General features: G+C 47.7%; 1 pseudogene; it reads left to right on the top strand.

Annotated features, from left to right (window-relative positions):
• LOC130120417 (immunoglobulin kappa light chain-like) overlaps window positions 1–20,469 on the top strand; it is a 191,580-nt pseudogene that overhangs the window by 89,758 nt on the left and 81,353 nt on the right.

The following is a 20,469-nucleotide window of genomic DNA, read 5'->3' as shown; positions in this document are numbered from 1 at the left end:
GGAGAGACCAAGGTAGCCCTTGTTATGTCCCTCCTCACCGGCAAAGCCCTCAGCTGGGCCATAGCAGCGGTTGGCCATACCGAGCGGCTCGCCTCGGAATATGGTGCCTTCCGCCGCGAGTTCAATCTGGTGTTCGACCACCCACCTGACGGGCAGGACACTGCCAGCCGCCTCCATTCCATCCAGCAGGGAGCCAGGTCGGTGGCAGATTATTCCTTGGAGGTGAGGATACTCGCGGCAGACAGTGGGTGGGATGACACTGCGCTCAAGAGCGCGTACAGGAGAGGGCTGAGCGAGCCCATCAAAGATCTCATCGTTCGGGACCGCCCTGCCTCCTTCAACGAGCTCGTCACCCTCGCCCTCTTGATGGACGAACGGCTGCGGGAGCGGCGCCAGAAACGCGCCCAACGCGCACTGGCCCCTCCCATAGACCAACCCCCGTCCGTTCTACCGGTGCCTTCGCTGGGTCAGCGTCCCGTGGCGTTCTCGACGGCGTTCTCGGCCCCGCCCTCAACAGTCCTGTGGTAACTGTGTATCTCGGTCTCATGTTTCAAGGGCTCAGAACTGCCCTGCCCGTGGCCAGACATGCCGTAGCTGCGGTAGGCAAAATCACTTTGCCAACGTCTGTCGATCTTCCCTGGCTGGGTCAGAGGGCCACACCCCCCAGTCTTCAACCGCCGTCATTCACAAGGTGAGCTCTGGGCCAGTGTCATTCAAATCATGCACAGTCAGCATTGATGATGTGTGCATCCCCCTGCTGTTGGACACCGGTGCAGGTGTGTCTCTCCTGAATGTTGATACCTACAGTCAATTTTTCGGTTCACTGCCACTGTCCGCACCCTCAGCTGTCCTCTGTGGGTGTGGTGACTCCAAAATCGATCTGGTTGGCTCTCTCCAAGTGACTGTCCGCTATGGAACCAAGCTGGTGCCCAATGCAGTTTTTCATGTGGCACGCCGTGGGGCCAACCTGATGGGCCTGGACCTGTTCTCCCTCTTAGACACAAGGGGGCCAGCAATCCTGACTGTTGCCACACCTTGGCAGCAGAAGTGGCCATCACTGTTTATGGGGCTGGGCTGCCTCTCCGCCTTCGCCCATCAACCTCTCCTCAACCCTGCTGTGAAATCTGTCATCCAACCACTGCGCCGCATCCCGTTGGCTCTCCGTGATGGGGTCTCCGCCGAGCTGCAACAACTGCTGGAAGCTGGCATCATTGAACCGGTGGACGCGTCACCTTGGGTCTCAAACCTCGTGATGGCTAAGAAGAAGTCGGGGGGGCCTGCGTGTCTGCGTCGATCTACGTGCAGTAAATAAGGCAGTGGTCCCTGATAAGTATCCACTGCCCACCTCAGAAGAACTCACTGCTCAGTTCTATGGCTCTGAGGTGTTCTCCAAGCTCGACCTCAGACACGGGTACTTACAGGTGCCCCTCCACCCCAGCAGCCGAAACCTCACAGCCTTTGTGACACATGCAGGAGTGTTTTGCTACACCAGGATGCCTTTCGGTCTCAGCTCCGCGCCTAGCTGCTTCCAGAAAATCATGGTCTCCGTGCTGGCTGGCATACTGGGCGTGGCCATTTATCTGGACGATATAGTGGTACACGGGCCCACCAGTGAAATCCACGACAAGCGCCTCAACATGGTCTTCGCAGCCCTGTCCAAGCACAAGCTAACTCTCAATGCTGAGAAATGTGTCCTCTCTGTGCCGGCCATCGAGTTCGTGGGGTTCCGGCTGTCAGCGAGCGGTGTAACTCCACTACGATCCAACGTGGACGCCATTCAGGCCATCCCTGAGCCCAGCTCGGCCGCCCAGGTCGCCTCCTTCCTGGGTATGACAAGTTACTACCTGAGGTTTCTTCCCCAGTACTCTGCGACCACAGCCCCCCTGCGCCAGCTGCTGCGTAAGGACGAGCCATGGGTGTGGTCAAAGGCATGCAGTGACGCTGTGCGTGATCTCAAGACTCAACTGACTTCACCACCAGTGTTGGCTCAGTTCGACATCTCCAGCTCCACCTTTGTGACCTGTGACGCATCAGCCACAGCGATAGGGGCTGTGCTGTCTCAAACCCAGAACGGTGTGGAGAAGCCCATTGCCTTCACCTCCCGTGCCCTCAACCTGACCGAGCAGCTGTACTCCGTGGGTGAGCGTGAGACGTTAGCCTGTATCTGGGCTTGTGAAAGGTGGCACCTCTACCTCTATGGCCGCTCCTTCACCCTCAGGACAGATCACCAGGCCCTGATAGCGCTGCTGTCCACATCTGGGACAGGCCACAAACCCCTGAGGCTGCACCGCTGGTCTGACCGCCTCCGCCAGTACAACTTCAGCCTGCAGTTCACCCCAGGCAGAGACAATGTTGTCGCCGACCTGCTCTCTCGCTCTGTCTCCACCCCAGCTCTACAGACGGACACTGACTGTGTGGAAAAGGACATTGTCCAAATGCTACACACACCCCTCCAGGCCACTGTCTCTGTGCAGGAGAGACAGTGGCCACTGACAACGGCCCTCAGCTGGTCTCTGCTGAGTTCACTGCTTATCTCGAAAACAAGGGCATCCGTCATATACGCACTGCGTACTACCACCCCCAGGCCAATGGCGGCGTTGAACGTTTTCACCAGTCACTGAAGAACGGCCTTAGAGCACACATGGCCCAAGGGTGCTCTTTCACGCAGGCCATCCGTCACACTCTGCTGCACTATCGGGCCACACAGCACTCGACCACAGGCGTCTCCCCAGCCTCTCTCATGCTAGGCCGGGAACTGTGCATGCCCCTTGACAGGCCCCGCCCCTCCACACCCCAGGCACCTCCCTCTGGGGTCAGAGCCTCAGTCACTCATCAGCAGACACGGATGAAGCAACGGTTTGACCAGTCAAAATGAATCAGTGTGCCAGACATCAATGTGTCAGACTGGGTCAGGGTCCAAAGGCCCCACAGGGACAATAAAATGGCTTCATACTGGTCCTCTCCTCTCCAAGTCACCCGTCAGCTGCCACGGACACACTCCTCACCTTGGCTGCGCCTTGAGATCCTGTCCATGAATATCACAAACAGAATCGGAGACAAGGGACAACCTTGGCGGAGTCCGACACCCACTGAAAACGTGTTTGACTTTGTGCCGAGAATGCAGACACAGCTCTCACTTTGGTTATCCAAGGACCGGATGGCTTGTAGCAACCGGTACCCCATACCCCCATTATTATTATTATTATTATTATTATTATTATTATTATTGTTATTATTATTATTATTATTATTGGTATTGTTAATTATTTCCAGTGTTTTCTATTTCCTCCAAAAAACATTTCCCTTGGGATTGAGACTCTTTCTCACTACACATACAACCAAATAGTTTTAACACCAGAAATGTTAAAATTGGACACAACATAGACAAATGATAAAAACCAAAAGAAAAAGAAAAATTCGGTCATTCTAAAATATGACTGCTTTTATTAAACTTTAAATAAATGTCACGATGATATTTTGAAAAGATATTTGGGCAGCAAATTCTCAATGTTGTTAAGTAAAACTTCTGTTTTCAAAACTGAACAAAATATATTCTAATTTATAACTTTTCAAGGAATGATTTTAATTTTGAGTTTGATTATACTTTTTATAATTAACACTAAATAAATATATAACTTGATAGAAAAAAATCCACTCGACATGTCAATAGGAGATTATTTTGTACACAAAACCAACTAAAATATTTTAAGCAGCAAATTCTTACTTACATACTTGTTGTGGCAGTTTTATGTTAATTTTTTTAAAGAAGGTAATAATCACACCATTAATGATCATTTGATTTAATTATTGCACCATGTAGGTGGACACATCATTAAACATGTTGGTGCATCAGGTTATATTTGGTTAAAATCATAATTCTTTACATTGCTCTCAAACAACAAGGCGACGTGACTGAAAACTCTGAAATCAGCAGTTTTCTAAACATATTGTGTGAAGCACCGACTTTTATCAATGGATGACCACATTTATTTTGTCCATTTTCTGAGGAGGCTAAACTCTGGTTTCAGAGGTTGGGGGTTCATTAATTGTTCAAAGTAAATCTCACACTTTCATGTCATGTAGGATTTACTTTCCATTTTATTGAAATGGTACTTTTTGTGTGATCATAGGATGTATACAGATGTGAGGACAACAAAAGAGAAACACTGACAAAACTGAGAAATTTGAAAAGAATATTTAATATTTTTTTTATTTGTGCATTAGTATGAAACCAGTAATACAATAACAATAATAGAATAGAAAATCAGACAATGCAACTAATACCATTTATTAGAAGACGACCAAGAACAACACATTACTACAATTATATTTTTGTTATTATTATTATTATTATTATTATTGTTATTATCATTATTGTTATTAATGGTGATGTTGTTGTTATAGAGCTTACCGTATGTCCCAGCTGGCAGATCAGTCACTGTGAAACAGAGGGAGGTTTTTGTACGGCTCTCTATCACCGTGTGAACACATCCTGACTATTGATATAGTGGTAACTCTGACAGTAGTAAACTGCTGTATCCTCAGCCTGGACTCCACTGATGGTCAGGGTGAAGGCAGTCCCAGACCCACTGCCACTAAACCTCGATGGAGTTCCTGACTGAAGAGTGTTTGCGTAATAAATGAGGAGTTTAGGAGTTTCACCAGGTTTCTGTTGGTACCAGGAGATACATGGCTTGCTCTGATAAATATAAGGGGGTTGACTCAGTTTGCATGCCAGACTGACTGATTCTCCTACATTGGCAGCTTTCGTTGAAGGAGTCTGAGTCACAGTGACCTGACTGCTTGATCCTGAAAACAGAAACACACAAACAGACTGAAAGTGAAGGCCTTCATTGTCTCACATGTACATCTGGAAATCTCTGTGAAAGGACAGATGTGTTACTCATTACATCACATAAACACATAGAATTCCTTTTTTCAGGTGTTGTTTTAACTGAAACTCAACAGTGTAAAACACAAACAGGGACTTGGTAGAAACAATGTGCAGGTGGGGAAACACAAACTGGTGAGATCAGAGAAAGTTCTTTCAGGAGAGGAAAAGTTGAGATGAGGAAAACAAGGAAGACAGTGAATCATCTCTGCCGGTCTTACCTTGAATAAAGGCAGCACATGTCAGGATGAAAATGCTGCTCCAACACATGGTTTTTACCTTTGCTGTCACAATGAACAAGTGTTGGTGGCTTTGCTTTGGACTTGCAGAGTTATAAAGGTTTTATGAGCACTGAAGCATGTCCTTCAAATAAGAAGGGTCCTCTCTATGCAAATGAGCTTCCTGGTGAGACTGCTGTTAGTAGCAGATGTGTATATCATGTCCTGTGAGGACACACCGTCTTGTGTGTGCTCCAGCCACTTATTACAGTAGTCACCACCACCTTCTGTGACTAATGCCAAGTTAGATGAAGAAGAAATGATCTTGGACTAAGAACACTCTATAACACTTCGTAACACCTTGAGAAGTTATGTGAAATTGTCATGCTTTGATTTCATGATATTCAGATTATACCGTTCACACACTGGAACACAAATCCAGTTCATGATGAAACTGGAAGAAAAAAAAAAACTTCTCTCAGGGTTTTTCATTTATGTCCAAATACAAGCTCCCCTACATATGCAGATCTTCTTGTTTGTCTTTCAGCTTGTTTCCTGTTTCTCAGGGGTCACCACAGTGGATTTTACAGTTTCCATCGTACTGATGGAAACTGGGCGCAGCATCAATGGAGGCCGTTGTCAACCCAGGCCTTGACAGATCCGGTCTGGTCTTGTCCTCACCTTTAAGACCCTTAATAACCTAGCTCCTTCGTATCTTTCTGAACTCCTTCATATCCACACGCCCTCCCACACTCTCAGATCCTCTTCTGCTCTCTAACTCACTGCACCTTTGGCCCGCTTGACTACCATGGGGTCTAGAGCCTTCAGTCATTCTGCCCCCCGCCTATGGACCTCTCTCCCACAAGACAGTCACAAGTCTGACTCTCTTTCAACCTTCAAATCTCATCTCAAAACGCACCTTTTCAAACTGGCATATTCAGTCTGATCCACGCTTCATTGAGTTTGGTGCAGATGATGATGTTATACTTATCTGTTGTGTTAACTTCTTATTGTCTACCTGCTTTGTTTTGATGCTCTGCTGTCTGATACAGTGCTGCTTGTTTTTTACTGTGTTCTGTAAGGTGTCCACAGATAAAATGTTTTATTATTATTATCATCATCATCATCATCATCATCATTATTATTCTTATTATTTATTTTTTTACTTTACTTTATTTTTTAATTATTTTTTTAATCAGCAAAACTATTTGACAAAATTCACGCTGGATACCCTTCCTGACACAACCAGTAACCCTCTGGACGGGGGCACAGGTAAAGCACAGGATGGCGCCACATATACAAATAACCTCCCTGAAATCAATTGCTATTGTCTAACATTCCTGATTGTTGTGTCCAGAGATGAACTTAATCCCAAATCAAGTATTGTCTGAGAAGATCTGTGCACCAATAAGAAACAAACAGGCTAGAACCAGACTGGGTGCTAACTGAAGCTACAGTCTACTACTACTACTCCTACTACTACTACTACTACTACTACTGCTGATACTACTGCTACTGCTACTACTACTACTGCTACTACTGCTACTACTACTACTACTACTACTGCTACTACTACTACTACTACTACTACTACTACTACTGCTACTACTACTACTTCTACTACTACTGCTACCACTACGACTTTTGGCAGCTCCTGTTAGGGGTCTTCACAGCAGATCATCCATTTCAGTCCAAGTCTAAGACAGTCCAAGTCTAAGACAGTCTAAGTCCAAGACAGTCTAAGTCTAAGACAGTCTAAGTCTAAGACAGTCTAAGTCTAAGACAGGGGCATGGACACACGTGCTGTTGCATCATGGTACCTTTTTTTTTCTAAACTGTGTTGAAACAGTTAACTTGTGTTCCACTTGATGTCTGACGTCAGAAATTCCAGCTGGTTGGTCACAAAAAGAAGTGCTGCACCTCCCGGTGGCCAGACTGGAAATAACAGGGGACAAATATGGACACCCACAAGAGACTGACGTTAATATGGCTGGCATTATGTCAGTAATATTTGGCAATGTAAACTGGCCCATTACCAAAGAAATGTATCAGCTGTGTTGTAAATTAATATTTCAAACTTGTGTTTGGCCATTTAACACACAGTTTTTATTTTTCATAAAGTTTGAGACCATTCAATGTTGAAAATCAAAATTATATGTATTTAAGAGAAAACCCAGCCACTGAGGATGCACAAGCCAGTGCATCCTTAGTGCCGGTCCCAAGCCCGGACATATGGGGAGGGTTGCGTCAGGAAGGGCATCCGGCGTAAAATCTTTGCCAAATCAAATATGCAGATCATAAATAAGACTTACATACCGGATCGGTCGAGGCCCGGGTTACCAACGACCGCCACCGGTACTGTTAACCAGCAGGGTGTCGGTGGAAACTATGCTACTGGTGGGCGAAGGAGAAGGAGAGGGGGAAAGCATGTCCAGAGGCAGCTAGAAAGGAGGAAGGGTAGGCATGTGGAGGTGAGAGTTGGAACTTTGAATGTTGGCACTATGCCTGGTAAAGGGAGAGAGCTGGCTGACATGATGGAAAGAAGAAAGGTAGGCAGGTGGGTTCAAACTCTTCTACCACGGTGTGAATGGGAGGAGTAATGGAGTATGGGTCATTCTGAAGGAAGAGTATGTCAAGAGCGTGCTGGAGGTGAAGAGAGTGTCAGACAGAGTGATGAGTATGAAGCTGGAAATTGAAGGTTTATTGCTGAATGTTATCAGCGCATATGCCCCGCAAGTTGGGTGTGAGATGGATGAAAAAGAAGAATTCTGCAGTGAGTTGGACGACATGGTGGAGAGGGTACCCAAGGAGGAGAGAGTGGTGATTGGAGCGGACTTAAATGGACATGTTGGTGAAGGGAACAGAGGTGATGAGGAGGTGATGGGAAGGTATGGAGTCAAGAAGAGAAATGTGGAAGGACAGATGGTGGTGGGTTTTGCGAAAAGGATGGAAATGGCTGTGGTGAATACATATTTCAAGAAGAGGGAGGAACACAGGGTGACGTACAAGAGTGGAGGAAAGTGCACACAGGTGGACTATATCTTACACTACCGTTCAAAAGTTTGGGATCACCCAAACAATTTTGTGTTTTCCATGAAAAGTCACACTTATTCACCACCATATGTTGTGAAATGAATAGAAAATAGAGTCAAGACATTGACAAGGTTAGAAATAATGATTTTTATTTGCAATAAGATTTTTTTTACATCAAACTTTGCTTTCGTCAAAGAATCCTCCATTTGCAGCAATTACAGCATTGCAGACCTTTGGCATTCTAGCTGTTAATTTGTTGAGGTAATCTGGAGAAATTGCACCCCACGCTTCCAGAAGCAGCTCCCACAAGTTGGATTGGTTGGATGGGCATTTCTTTGAGCAGATTGAGTTTCTGGAGCATCACATTTGTGGGGTCAATTAAACGCTCAAAATGGCCAGAAAAAGAGAACTTTCATCTGAAACTCGACAGTCTATTCTTGTTCTTAGAAATGAAGGCTATTCCATGCGAGAAATTGCTAAGAAATTGAAGATTTCCTACACCGGTGTGTACTACTCCCTTCAGAGGACAGCACAAACAGGCTCTAACCAGAGTAGAAAAAGAAGTGGGAGGCCGCGTTGCACAACTGAGCAAGAAGATAAGTACATTAGAGTCTCTAGTTTGAGAAACAGACGCCTCACAGGTCTCCAACTGGCATCTTCATTAAATAGTACCTGTTAGAGCCTGTTTGTGCTGTCCTCTGAAGGGAGTAGTACACACCGGTGTAGGAAATCTTCAATTTCTTAGCAATTCCTCGCATGGAATAGCCTTCATTTCTAAGAACAAGAATAGACTGTCGAGTTTCAGATGAAAGTTCTCTTTTTCTGGCCATTTTGAGCGTTTAATTGACCCCACAAATGTGATGCTCCAGAAACTCAATCTGCTCAAAGAAGTGCCCATCCAACCAATCCAACTTGTGGGAGCTGCTTCTGGAAGCGTGGGGTGCAATTTCTCCAGATTACCTCAACAAATTAACAGCTAGAATGCCAAAGGTCTGCAATGCTGTAATTGCTGCAAATGGAGGATTCTTTGACGAAAGCAAAGTTTGATGTAAAAAAAATCTTATTTCAAATAAAAATCATTATTTCTAACCTTGTCAATGTCTTGACTCTATTTTCTATTCATTTCACAACATATGGTGGTGAATAAGTGTGACTTTTCATGGAAAACACGAAATTGTTTGGGTGATCCCAAACTTTTGAACGGTAGTGTATGTAGAAGGCACCATCTAAAAGGGATTGGAGACTGCAAGGTGGTGACAGGGGAGAACGTAGCCAGGCAGCATCGGATGGTGGTCTGTAGGATGACTTTGGAGACCAAGAAGAGAAAGCGAGTGAAGACACAGCCGAAGATCAAATGGTGGAAGTTGAAGAAGGAAGACTGTTGTGTGGAGTCAAGGCAGGAGTTAAGACAGGCACTGGGTGGTAGTGAAGAGTTGCCAGATGGCTGGGCAACCACTGTAGAAATAGTGAGGGAGACAGCTAGGAAGGTACTTGGTGTGTCATCAGGACAGAGGAAGGAAGACAAGGCGACTTGGTGGTGGAATGAGGAAGTACAGCAAATTATACAGAGGAAAAGGTTGGCAAAGAAGAAGTGGGATAGTAAGAGAGATGAAGAAAGTAGACAGGAGTACAAGGAGATGCAGCGTAAAGCAAAGAGAGAGGTGGCAAAGGCAAAGGAAAAGGCGTATGGTGAGTTGTATGACAGATTAGACACTAAGGAAGGAGAAAAGGACTTGTACCGATTGGCTAGACAGAGGGACCGAGCTGCAAAGGATGTGCAGCAAGTTAGGGCGATCAAGGATAGAGATGGAAATGTGCTGACAAGCGAGGAGAGTGTGCTGAGAAGGTGGAAGGAATACTTTGAGGGGCTGATGAATGAAGAAAATGAGAGAGAGAGAAGGTTGGATGATGTAGGGATAGTGAATCAGGAAGTTCAGCGGATTAGCAAGGAGGAAGTGAGGGCAGCTATGAAGAGGATGAAGAATGGAAAGGCAGTTGGTCCTGATGACATACCTGTGGAGGCATGGAGATGTTTAGGAGAGATGGCAGTGGAGTTTCTAACTAGATTGTTTAACACAATCCTGGAAAGTGAGAGGATGCCTGAGGAGTGGAGAAGAAGCATACTGGTACCGATTTTCAAGAACAAGGGCGATGTGCAGAACTGTAACAACTACAGAGGTATAAAGTTGATCAGCCACAGCATGAAGATATGGGAAAGAGTAATAGAAGCTAGGTTAAGAGGAGAGGTGATGATCAGCGAGCAGCAGTATGGTTTCATGCCACGAAAGAGCACCACAGATGTGATGTTTGCTTTGAGAATGTTGATTGACAAGGAGAGAGAAGGCCAGAAAGAGTTGCATTGTGTCTTTGTAGATTTAGAGAAAGCATATGACAGAGTGCCGAGAGAGGAGGTGTGGTATTGTATGAGGAAGTCAGGAGTTGCAGAGAAGTATGTAGGAGTGGTGCAGGATATGTATGAGGGAAGTGTGACAATGGTGAGGTGTGTGGTTGGAATGACAGATGGGTTCAAGGTGGAGGTGGGATTACATCAAGGATCGGCTCTTAGCCCTTTCTTGTTTGCAATGGTGATGGACAGGTTGACGGACAAGATCAGGCAGAAGTCTCCATGGACGATGATGTTCGCGGATGACATTGTGATCTGTAGCGAGAGTAGGCTGCAGGTTGAGGAGAGCCTGGAGAGGTGGAGGTATGCACTGGAGAGAAGAGGAATGAAAGTCAGTAGGAGCAAGACGGAATACCTATGCGTGAATGAGAGAGAGGACAGTGGAATGGTCAGGATGCAAGGAGTGGAGGTGACAAAGACATCTGAGTTTAAATACTTGGGGTCAACTGTCCAAAGTAACGGGGAGTGCAGTAGAGAGGTGAAAAAGAGAGTGCAGGCAGGTTGGAGTGGGTGGAGAAGTGTGTCAGGAGTGATTTGCGACAGAAGGGTATCAGCAAGAGTTAAAGGGAAAGTTTACAAGATGGTTGTGAGACCAGCTATGTTATATGGTTTGGAGACAGTGGCACTGACGAAAAGACAGGAGGTGGAGCTGGAGGTGGCAGAGTTGAAGATGCTAAGATCTTCATTGGGAGTGATGAAGAAGGACAGGATTAGGAACGAGTATATTAGAGGGACCGCTCAGGTTGGACGGTTTGGAGACAAAGCAAGAGAGGCAAGATTGAGATGGCTTGGACATGTGTGGAGGAGAGATGCTGAGTATATTGGGAGAAGGATGCTGAATATGGAGCTGCCAGGGAAGAGGAGAAGAGGAAGGCCAAAGAGGAGGTTTATGGATGTGGTGAGGGAGGACATGCAGGTGGCTGGTGTGACAGAGGAAGACGCAGAAGACAGGAAGAAATGGAAACGGATGATCCGCTGTGGCGACCCCTAACGGGAGCAGCCGAAAGTAGTAGTAGTAGATAGACAAGATAGTTAAAATATAATTTTTGATAGACAGGATAGTTAAAAGATAATTTAGAATATAACTTTTGATAGACAGGATACTTAAAATATCATTTAAAATATGACTTTTGATAGACAGGATAGTTAAAATATCATTTAGAATATGACTTTTGATAGACAGGATAGTTAAAATATCATTTAGAATATAACTTTTGATAGACAGGATACTTAAAATATCATTTAAAATATAACTTTTGACAGACAGGATAGTTAAAATATCATTTAGAATATAACTTTTTTTTTTATTTTTAATTTTTTATTTCTGATTTTCCCCTTTTTTTCTCCCAATTTAGTGGCCAATTGATCCCTATTTTAATTCAAACACCCACCCTCGTATTGCATGCGTTCGCCAACTGCATCTCTCCGGCCGGCAGTCTCGAAGGAAAGCGCCTCCCCACTTTCGTGACAAGGCGAATCCAAGCCGAACCACTGTTTTTCCGACACACACAGAGACGCATTCACATGACGAACACAAGCCGACTCCGCCCCCCTCCCGAAGACAGCGTTGCCAATGATTGCTGCTTCATCGAGTCCGGCCATAGTCGGATCTGACGAGACCGGGGCGCGAACCCCAGTCCCCAGTGGGCAACTGCATCGACACCAAGCCGACGCTTAGACCGCTACGCCACCGCGGACCCCTATTTAGAATATAACTTTTTATAGACAGGATAGGTAAAATATAATTCAGAATATAACTTTTGATAGACAGGATAGTTAATTTAGAATATCACTTTTGATAGACAGGATAGTTAATTTAGAATATAACTTTTGATAGACAGGATAGTTAAAATATAATTTTTGATAGACAGGATAGTTAAAAGATAATTTAGAATATAACTTTTGATAGACAGGATACTTAAAATGTCATTTAAAATATTGCTTTTGATAGACAGGATACTTAAAATATCATTTAGAATTTACCTTTGATAGACAGGATACTTAAAATATAATTTAAAATATAACGTTTGATAGACAGGATAGTTAAAATATCATTTAGAATATAACTTTTGATAGACAGGATAGTTAAAATATCATTTAGAATATAACTTTTCATAGACAGGATAGTTAAAATATCATTTAGAATATAACTTTTGATAGACAGGATAGTTAAAATATCATTTAGAATATAACTTGATAGACAGGATAGTTAAAATAGAATGTGGATATCATGAGTTTGGTGTTTTACCTGGATGCTTGTGATGTACAGTGGGATTATAAGTAGGCTGGTTGTCATCCAGTTTCTGATAAGGAAATGGCTAAGTGGTGGAGCTGGAGTAAAAACAGAGGGTTAAAAGCTAAAACTTCCTGCCATATACACTAATAAGGCTGAGCTGCGGCACGTGAGCGTGTTGAGCAGCAGCCATCGAGGTGTGTCAAGTGGAAAGGAGGTTTTTGTACGGCGTCTTAACCAGGCTCTATCACTTTGGATCACTTTTGGTGGCGGCACTGAGGTCATCGTCTCATGTAAGTGATTTCTCTTGTACATTTGTGTGTCCGTAGTCATTTTCTACATTAGCTGCTTCTCACAACGTGTTGCTACGTTTGTCGAGTGTTGGTTTGGGAAAACAAAACTAGATTTTGATTTGTTTAATGATTCATTTGGAGTCAGTCGTGACATTTAACAGGACTCCAGGGTGGAAAGGCAATGGCTGAATATTGTAAAGTAGTCCATGTTATTCTAACAACATCAGTATGCCGTAGCATCGTCACATAACTTGACATTACAGCTTTAGTCGACCATTGGTTAAAGCCTGAACAATGCTGTCAGTTTGGAAATCTTACAAGACAAACTGAAATCACAATCTTCAACACTGAGCTTTTTATTCGACGTTTGGTCTCTAACCCGTGTATATTTTAGGTGTCTTGTATCAGTAAAAGCTGCAGAAATTGTTGCATGAGGATTGCACCGCAGCAGTGTAAATCAGCTGCAGGTACAACGGTGGTTAAATGAGCTTTACTCACACTGAACATGTTGAATAGAGGCTGCACACAGCTTGAGCTGCTTAAATGTTGAGCAGCTTTTCTAACAGAGCTCTTATTTCAGATGGTCTTATGGTGATCCAGTAATAAACCAGTTTATCATCTTGCTGTGCTCTTGCTCCTGCTCATCTGTCATGTGACAAAGGAACATGTCTCTTCTAAGGTCTCTCTATATAATCTGACAGCAGTCAAAACCAGGAAGTGCTGAGTATGTACATTACACACTAATATTCCCCGCCAGCTGGCCATCATATTGACTTTCAGTCCTCTTATGAAATAACCGCCACTATTGAAATAATCCACCTGCTGTGATGTCATCTGGTAGACTATTGGTGATATTTCACTCTGAAGGTTCACCTGAGCAGGAGATGGTATTCTCCTTGGTAGAAGTATGAAAGTCCCAGGACATGTGTTAACCCTTTTAACTGTAAATGTGTGTGTATTAACAATGTGCTGCAACATGGCTGAGTAATGCAATGACAGTAAAACCCACTGCTGTAACTGTGGATAAGAGACTGATATAGACAGTCAGCAGCCTGCACCCGGACCACTCAGACAGTAGGACACACATTCATGTGTATTACTACTACCACTACCACTACCACTACCACTGCTACTGCTACTGCTACTGCTACTACTACCACTACCACTACCACTACCACTACCACTGCTACCGCTACCACTGCTACTGCTACTACTGCTACTACCGCTACTGCTACTGCTACTACTGCCACTACTACTGCTACTGCTACTACTGCTACCACTACTACTACTACTACTACTACTGCTACTGCTACCACTGCTACTACTGCTACTGCTACTGCTACTACTACTACTACTACTACTACTACCACTGCTACTGCTACTACTACTACTACTCCCACTGCTACTGCTACCACTACTACTACTGCTACTGCTACTACCACTACTACTACTACTACTGCCACTACTACTACTACTGCTACTGCTACTACCACTACTACCACTGCTACTCCTACCACTGCTACTGCTACTACTACTACTACTACTACCACTGCTACTGCTACCACTACTACTACTGCTACTGCTACTACTGCTACTACTGCTACCACTACTAGTACTGCTACCACTGCTACTACTGCTACTGCTACTGCTACTGCTACTACTGCTACTACTGCTACCACTACTACCAGTACTACTGCTACTGCTACTACTACCACTGCTACTGCTACTGCTACTACTGCTACTGCTACTACCACTGCTACTGCTACTGCTACTACTGCAACCACTACTGCTACCACTACTACTACTGCTACTACTGCTACTGCTACTACCACTGCTACTGCTACTGCTACTACTGCTACCACTACTACTACTGCTACTACTGATACTACTACTGCTACCACTACTGCCACTGCTACTACTGCTACTACTGCTACTGCTACTACCACTGCTACTGCTACTGCTACTACTGCTACCACTACTACTACTGCTACTACTGCTACTACTAATACTACTACTGCTACCACTACTGCCACTGCTACTACTGCTACTACTGCTACTGCTACTACCACTGCTACTGCTACTACTGCTACTACTGCTATTGCTACTACTGCTACTACAACCACTACTACTACTACTACTGCTACTATCACTACTACTACTATTGCTACTACTGCTACTGCTACTACCACTGCTACTGCTACTATCACTACTGTTGCGGGACAGCTCCCTGACAGATAGTGACAGACAGACAGTCTGACTAAAGTAACGCGAGACCCTGTTAGCCAATGAGAAGAGACTTAGGAATGCGTGCGTGCTGCCTATTGTTATCCATTGCACAGCACAGCGTGGGTTAGTTGTTATAGTGGTTTACAGACTGTCACACAGTGTTAGCTTAGCATAACGTGTTAGCGATCAGACGTAACATTCCTGACTCCTACACCTCGACTGAGCTGACGCTAGACAGTGACTAACCAGCGACGACCATAATAGAACCAGTAAGAGTGATTACCAGCCCCCAGAGAGAGATCAGAGTGTGCAGCCAGTGACAGTGCGAGTGTCTGCAGAGTGAGACCATCCCAGCCAGGCTAGCCAGCGTCCGTCATCGTCTGCAGACTGCCGGAGCAGTGCAAGGTGGGTTGCTAAACCCGTAGCCTAGCCCGGCTAATTAACGCCAGAGACTGTGTTGTCGCACCATAATTCCCAGCCTCCAACTACTTAATATAAGAACATCTAAACCCAGTCCCGCGACAAGTGGTGTCAGAAGTGGGATAATTGGATTGCATTCTGTCTCCATACAGAATAGCGGTCTTATTGCTATTTACGTTAGCGTCCTTGCTAACTAGCAACCGGCTAATTACGTGCAGTAGCACTTTATCAAGGCCATCGTTGCATGTGATCTAGATGATGTTGGAACCTACTGAGGAGATCGAGCACGTGGAGCACGGTGCTGTAGGGGGGGGAGAGGATAGCGCTGTGGAAAGCGAAATGGAAAAGCAGATGTGTCGTCTAGCCCAAATGTTTGAGCGGTCCCTCCTTAACCAAGAAAAGCAGGAACAATCAATGGAGGAGGTGAAGTGCATGCTTAAAGGGGTACTTGTCGGGCGAGTTGTGCCACATCCCCAACCTCCCGCTGTGCAGCAATTGAGCACGGGACTCCACCCGCTCCCTAGTTCCCCGCAGCCATTCAATGGCTATCAGGAGGGCTTTGATAGTGGCCATGGAGCCAGTCATAGCATTACAACATTGGAGGTGCAGGACATGGAGTTAACTACTCCACTGGTCCCCCGTCCAGACGGACCGGATGTGAGACCCCGTGAATATGCTTTGCCCCCGGGAATGGAGAATGTCGGCCCAGTAGCGGATGGCCGCAACAGAAGTCACCATCCCAAACCCCTTGTCACCAGTACTCCAGCGGAGCGTAAAGGGGGAGCGCCAAACCCGACATCGACGGCCACCGGCGCGACGCAGTCCGACCTAAATGCTGACATCAAGGAGTTGAAAGCCGAGGTAGCGGCGCTGCTGCAGGAAATGCGGCGTTCCTGGAAACCGTTCCCCCCGCAGCTGACATCCGACACAGCCGAACAGAAGAAGGAGGAACGGGGCAGAACTCTAGAGCGGCCGGCGAGCAGCACTAATGGGCAGCGGCGTTACCAATCACCGAGTCCGGGCGCCACCCCTAGAGGCTCCTGTTACCAGTGTGGAGGCCAGGGCCACTTCAAACGAGACTGCACCTCCCGCTCACCGAGCCCTCACGTCAAGGAAAAGGCCGATAGCCAGCCAGCACCCCGCATAAACCGAGCAGCAGGAGATGGTCCTAGTCTGGTAGTGCCCATCACGGTCAACAAACTGGAACTCAAGTGCGTTGTGGACACCGGCGCGGAGGCGACCGTCATGTCTGAAGACATCTTCCGTCAGCTGGAGCTAGCTGGTCAGCCAAGTGTGGGGACTGCCGTCCTGAGGAACGCGGAGGAGGGGAAAGAAATGACCGAGACTCCGAAGTATAGAGTCACCATCCGCTTGGGCCGTAAGACCAAGGACTGGGACGTCTACGTCGCACCCATCCGCGACCCCTTTCTCCTGGGTCTGGACTTTATGCTAGCCGCCAGAGTCACAGTTTCGGTCGGAGGACAAGTACACGTTGATGGAGAACCGATCGGCACTGTCGTCATAGGCAGGTCGCTAGGAGAGTACACGGTTTCCAGAGTACTGCTGGAGTGCCCCTCGACTTTACCAGCGGAGAGCGAACGCGACGTCTGGGGTCTAGTGGAAGGCCCAAAGCCAGGAATTTCTGCCGTCCTGGAGCCCACTGGCCTTGCAGAAGGAGTCTCTTCAGGCAGTGTAGTAGTCGACGTTGCCAAGAGAGTCCCTGTGCGACTATGCAACTTGTCGCCCCGCGAAGTGACCCTAAGGAGAGGTGTTTGCTTGGGCGTGTTGGTTGAGGCAGAGGAAACCCCGTCCCTAGAGCCGAACCCCACGAACCCGGCGGAGAAGGAACAAGTGTCAGTGCGACGGCTGGAGTCCGCAACAGCCTTGGATCTACCAGACCATCTGTCATCCCTGTATGCAGCCGCCAGTAAGGAGCTCGAAGAGGGGCAGCAGAGAGCCCTACTGCAGCTTCTGGTCAAGCACAAGGAGGTCTTTGCAGCAGCAAACGACGACCTGGGCTGTTTTGATGCTGTCCAGCACCGCATCGACACCGCAGAGGGACGCCCAGTACGCCAGGCAGCCCGCCGCACACCGCTGGGGTTCCAGCAAGAGGAGGAACAGCACCTCCAGGAAATGCTGAAGGCTGGAGTGATAACGCCATCGACGTCTGAGTGGGCTTCACCTGTGGTCCTGGTGAGGAAGAAAGATGGAGGCGTTCGATGGTGTATCGACTACCGAAGACTCAATGAACTGACGCTGAAGGACGCGTACCAGCTTCCAAGGATTGAAGAGTGTCTGGACACCCTGGAAGGCGCAACCGTGTTCTCCACGTTAGACATGCAGAGTGGATACTGGCAAATTGGAGTCCATCCTGCTGACCGATGCAAGACGGCCTTCATTACTCGCTATGGCCTGTACGAGTACGCCCGAATGCCTTTCGGACTCTGCAACGCGCCAGGCACCTTCCAGAGGGCCATGGAGGTTGTCCTGCGCGGGTTGCAGTGGAAGAGCCTCCTCGTGTACCTAGATGACGTCATCGTCATTGGCCGCAGTGTTGAAGATGGGTTGAAGAACCTGGCCATCGTCCTCGAGCGGGTCCAAGCCAGCAGGCTCAAGCTCAAGCCCTCAAAGTGTCATCTCCTGCGCAGCGAAGTGCTTTTCCTGGGCCACATAGTGAGCGGACAGGGGATCGCTCCCAACCCCGAGCTGGTGAAGGCAGTGGAAGACTGGAGTCCACCCTCCAACATCACGGAGCTCCAGGCCTTTCTTGGGCTGTGCAACTACTACCGACGCTTCGTCCGCAACTTCTCTCTCATCTGCAACCCGCTGTACGAGCTTCAGAGTAAAGGAACAGAGTTCCACTGGACCGATCGCCAGCAGGAGGCGTTCGAGGAGATGAAGAAGAGACTCACATCCACTCCGGTGCTAGCCTACCCCACCAAAGATGGCGAGTTCATCCTCGACACTGACGCCTCAAACACCTGTATAGGCGCGGTGCTCTCGCAGGTCCAAGAGGGGGAGGAAAGGGTTGTCTCCTATGCCAGCGCCCACCTCCAAAAAGTCCAACAACGGTACTGCGTAACTCGCCGGGAGTTGCTGGCCGTAGTCCGGTTCGCCAGACAGTTCCGGCACTACCTGCTCGGACGGCACTTCACCTTGAGAACTGATCACAACAGCCTGACCTGGCTCTTCCGCTTTAAAAGTCCCGAAGGCCAGCTAGCAAGGTGGATTGAGGAGCTTAGCCAGTTCCACTTCAAAATAGAGCATCGAGCAGGAGTCAAGCATGGCAACGCGGATGCACTTTCAAGGGCGCCAGCGCCAACTTGTGACTGCTACCGGGCAGGAGAAAGCCCCGACTCACTGCCCTGCCAAGGCTGCCCGTACTGCCGACGTGAACACCAGAGATGGGCAAGGTTCGACGAGGATGTCGACGACGTGGTCCCCCTGGCGATCCGTAGGACGACGAGGACCCCGGCGACTACGGATCCGGCGTCAAGACCTTCGACACCCGACCAGAACCCGGTGGACACTGCCGAGCCACCAGTGGACGAGAACTCAAACACTGGGATCCAGTCATCGCCACCCACTGTTAACTGGCTGCCCCAGTATACCGAGAAGGAGCTGGCAGAGTACCAGCGCAGTGACCCTTTGCTGAGGAAGCTTCACGCCTGGAAGGATGGAGGCCAGCTACCGTCTCAAGATGAAGTAGACCTCGAGGATCCGGAAACAGAGGCAGCGGACGACAAAGAGATTGAGCGACAGGAGGATATCGGTGGACTGGCGGAGGATCAGGGGTTCGAGAGCGATGACGACCTCGACCTACGTCTGGAAGACGTGTTCCCCGATGAGGAAGATGACACATCGGGCCCCCCCCACGGAAGCCCCACGAAAGCCCCATGAAAGCCCCACGAAAGCCCCACGAAAGCCCCATGAAAGCCCCACGAGCGCCCAGGTGTCTCCCTCCTTGTCTCCGCCCTTGGCTGCCAGCAGTTCTCCAGGGGAGCCGACCACTACTCGACGCCGAGAGGCCGCAGCCCGTGTTCCAGGCGGGCAGTCTTCCGCCCCTGACCCAGAGGGAGCCGAAGCAGACGTTGCTGAGCCCCTGCCCCTCCCCACCACTAGACGGGGCAGACCAGTCCGGCCGCCTGCCTGGCTCCGGGACTCTGTTCGAGACTGATCTTGACGGACGTGACTAGTTGACTTAGGGGGTTACTAGGCTAGTCACAGGAGTCCTACTTTAATAGTGACCACCCAACCAGTTTATTTTGACGCCCTTAGTTCCGGGCCTAGTTGTGTGCCGGGTGTTTTGTCCCGGGTGTAATTCCGACTCTAGTTCCCAGAGATATTTTATCTTTATGTTGAAGGGACTCAACAATCTAAAGGGGGGGTAGTGTTGCGGGACAGCTCCCTGACAGATAGTGACAGACAGACAGTCTGACTAAAGTAACGCGAGACCCTGTTAGCCAATGAGAAGAGACTTAGGAATGCGTGCGTGCTGCCTATTGTTATCCATTGCACAGCACAGCGTGGGTTAGTTGTTATAGTGGTTTACAGACTGTCACACAGTGTTAGCTTAGCATAACGTGTTAGCGATCAGACGTAACATTCCTGACTCCTACACCTCGACTGAGCTGACGCTAGACAGTGACTAACCAGCGACGACCATAATAGAACCAGTAAGAGTGATTACCAGCCCCCAGAGAGAGATCAGAGTGTGCAGCCAGTGACAGTGCGAGTGTCTGCAGAGTGAG

This window comes from Lampris incognitus, chromosome 11 (genome assembly GCF_029633865.1).
Source record: "Lampris incognitus isolate fLamInc1 chromosome 11, fLamInc1.hap2, whole genome shotgun sequence".
Lineage (NCBI taxonomy): Eukaryota > Metazoa > Chordata > Actinopteri > Lampriformes > Lampridae > Lampris > Lampris incognitus.
The sequence above is the reverse complement of the archived record's forward strand: the minus strand, read 5'-3'. Positions and strand labels throughout refer to the sequence as shown.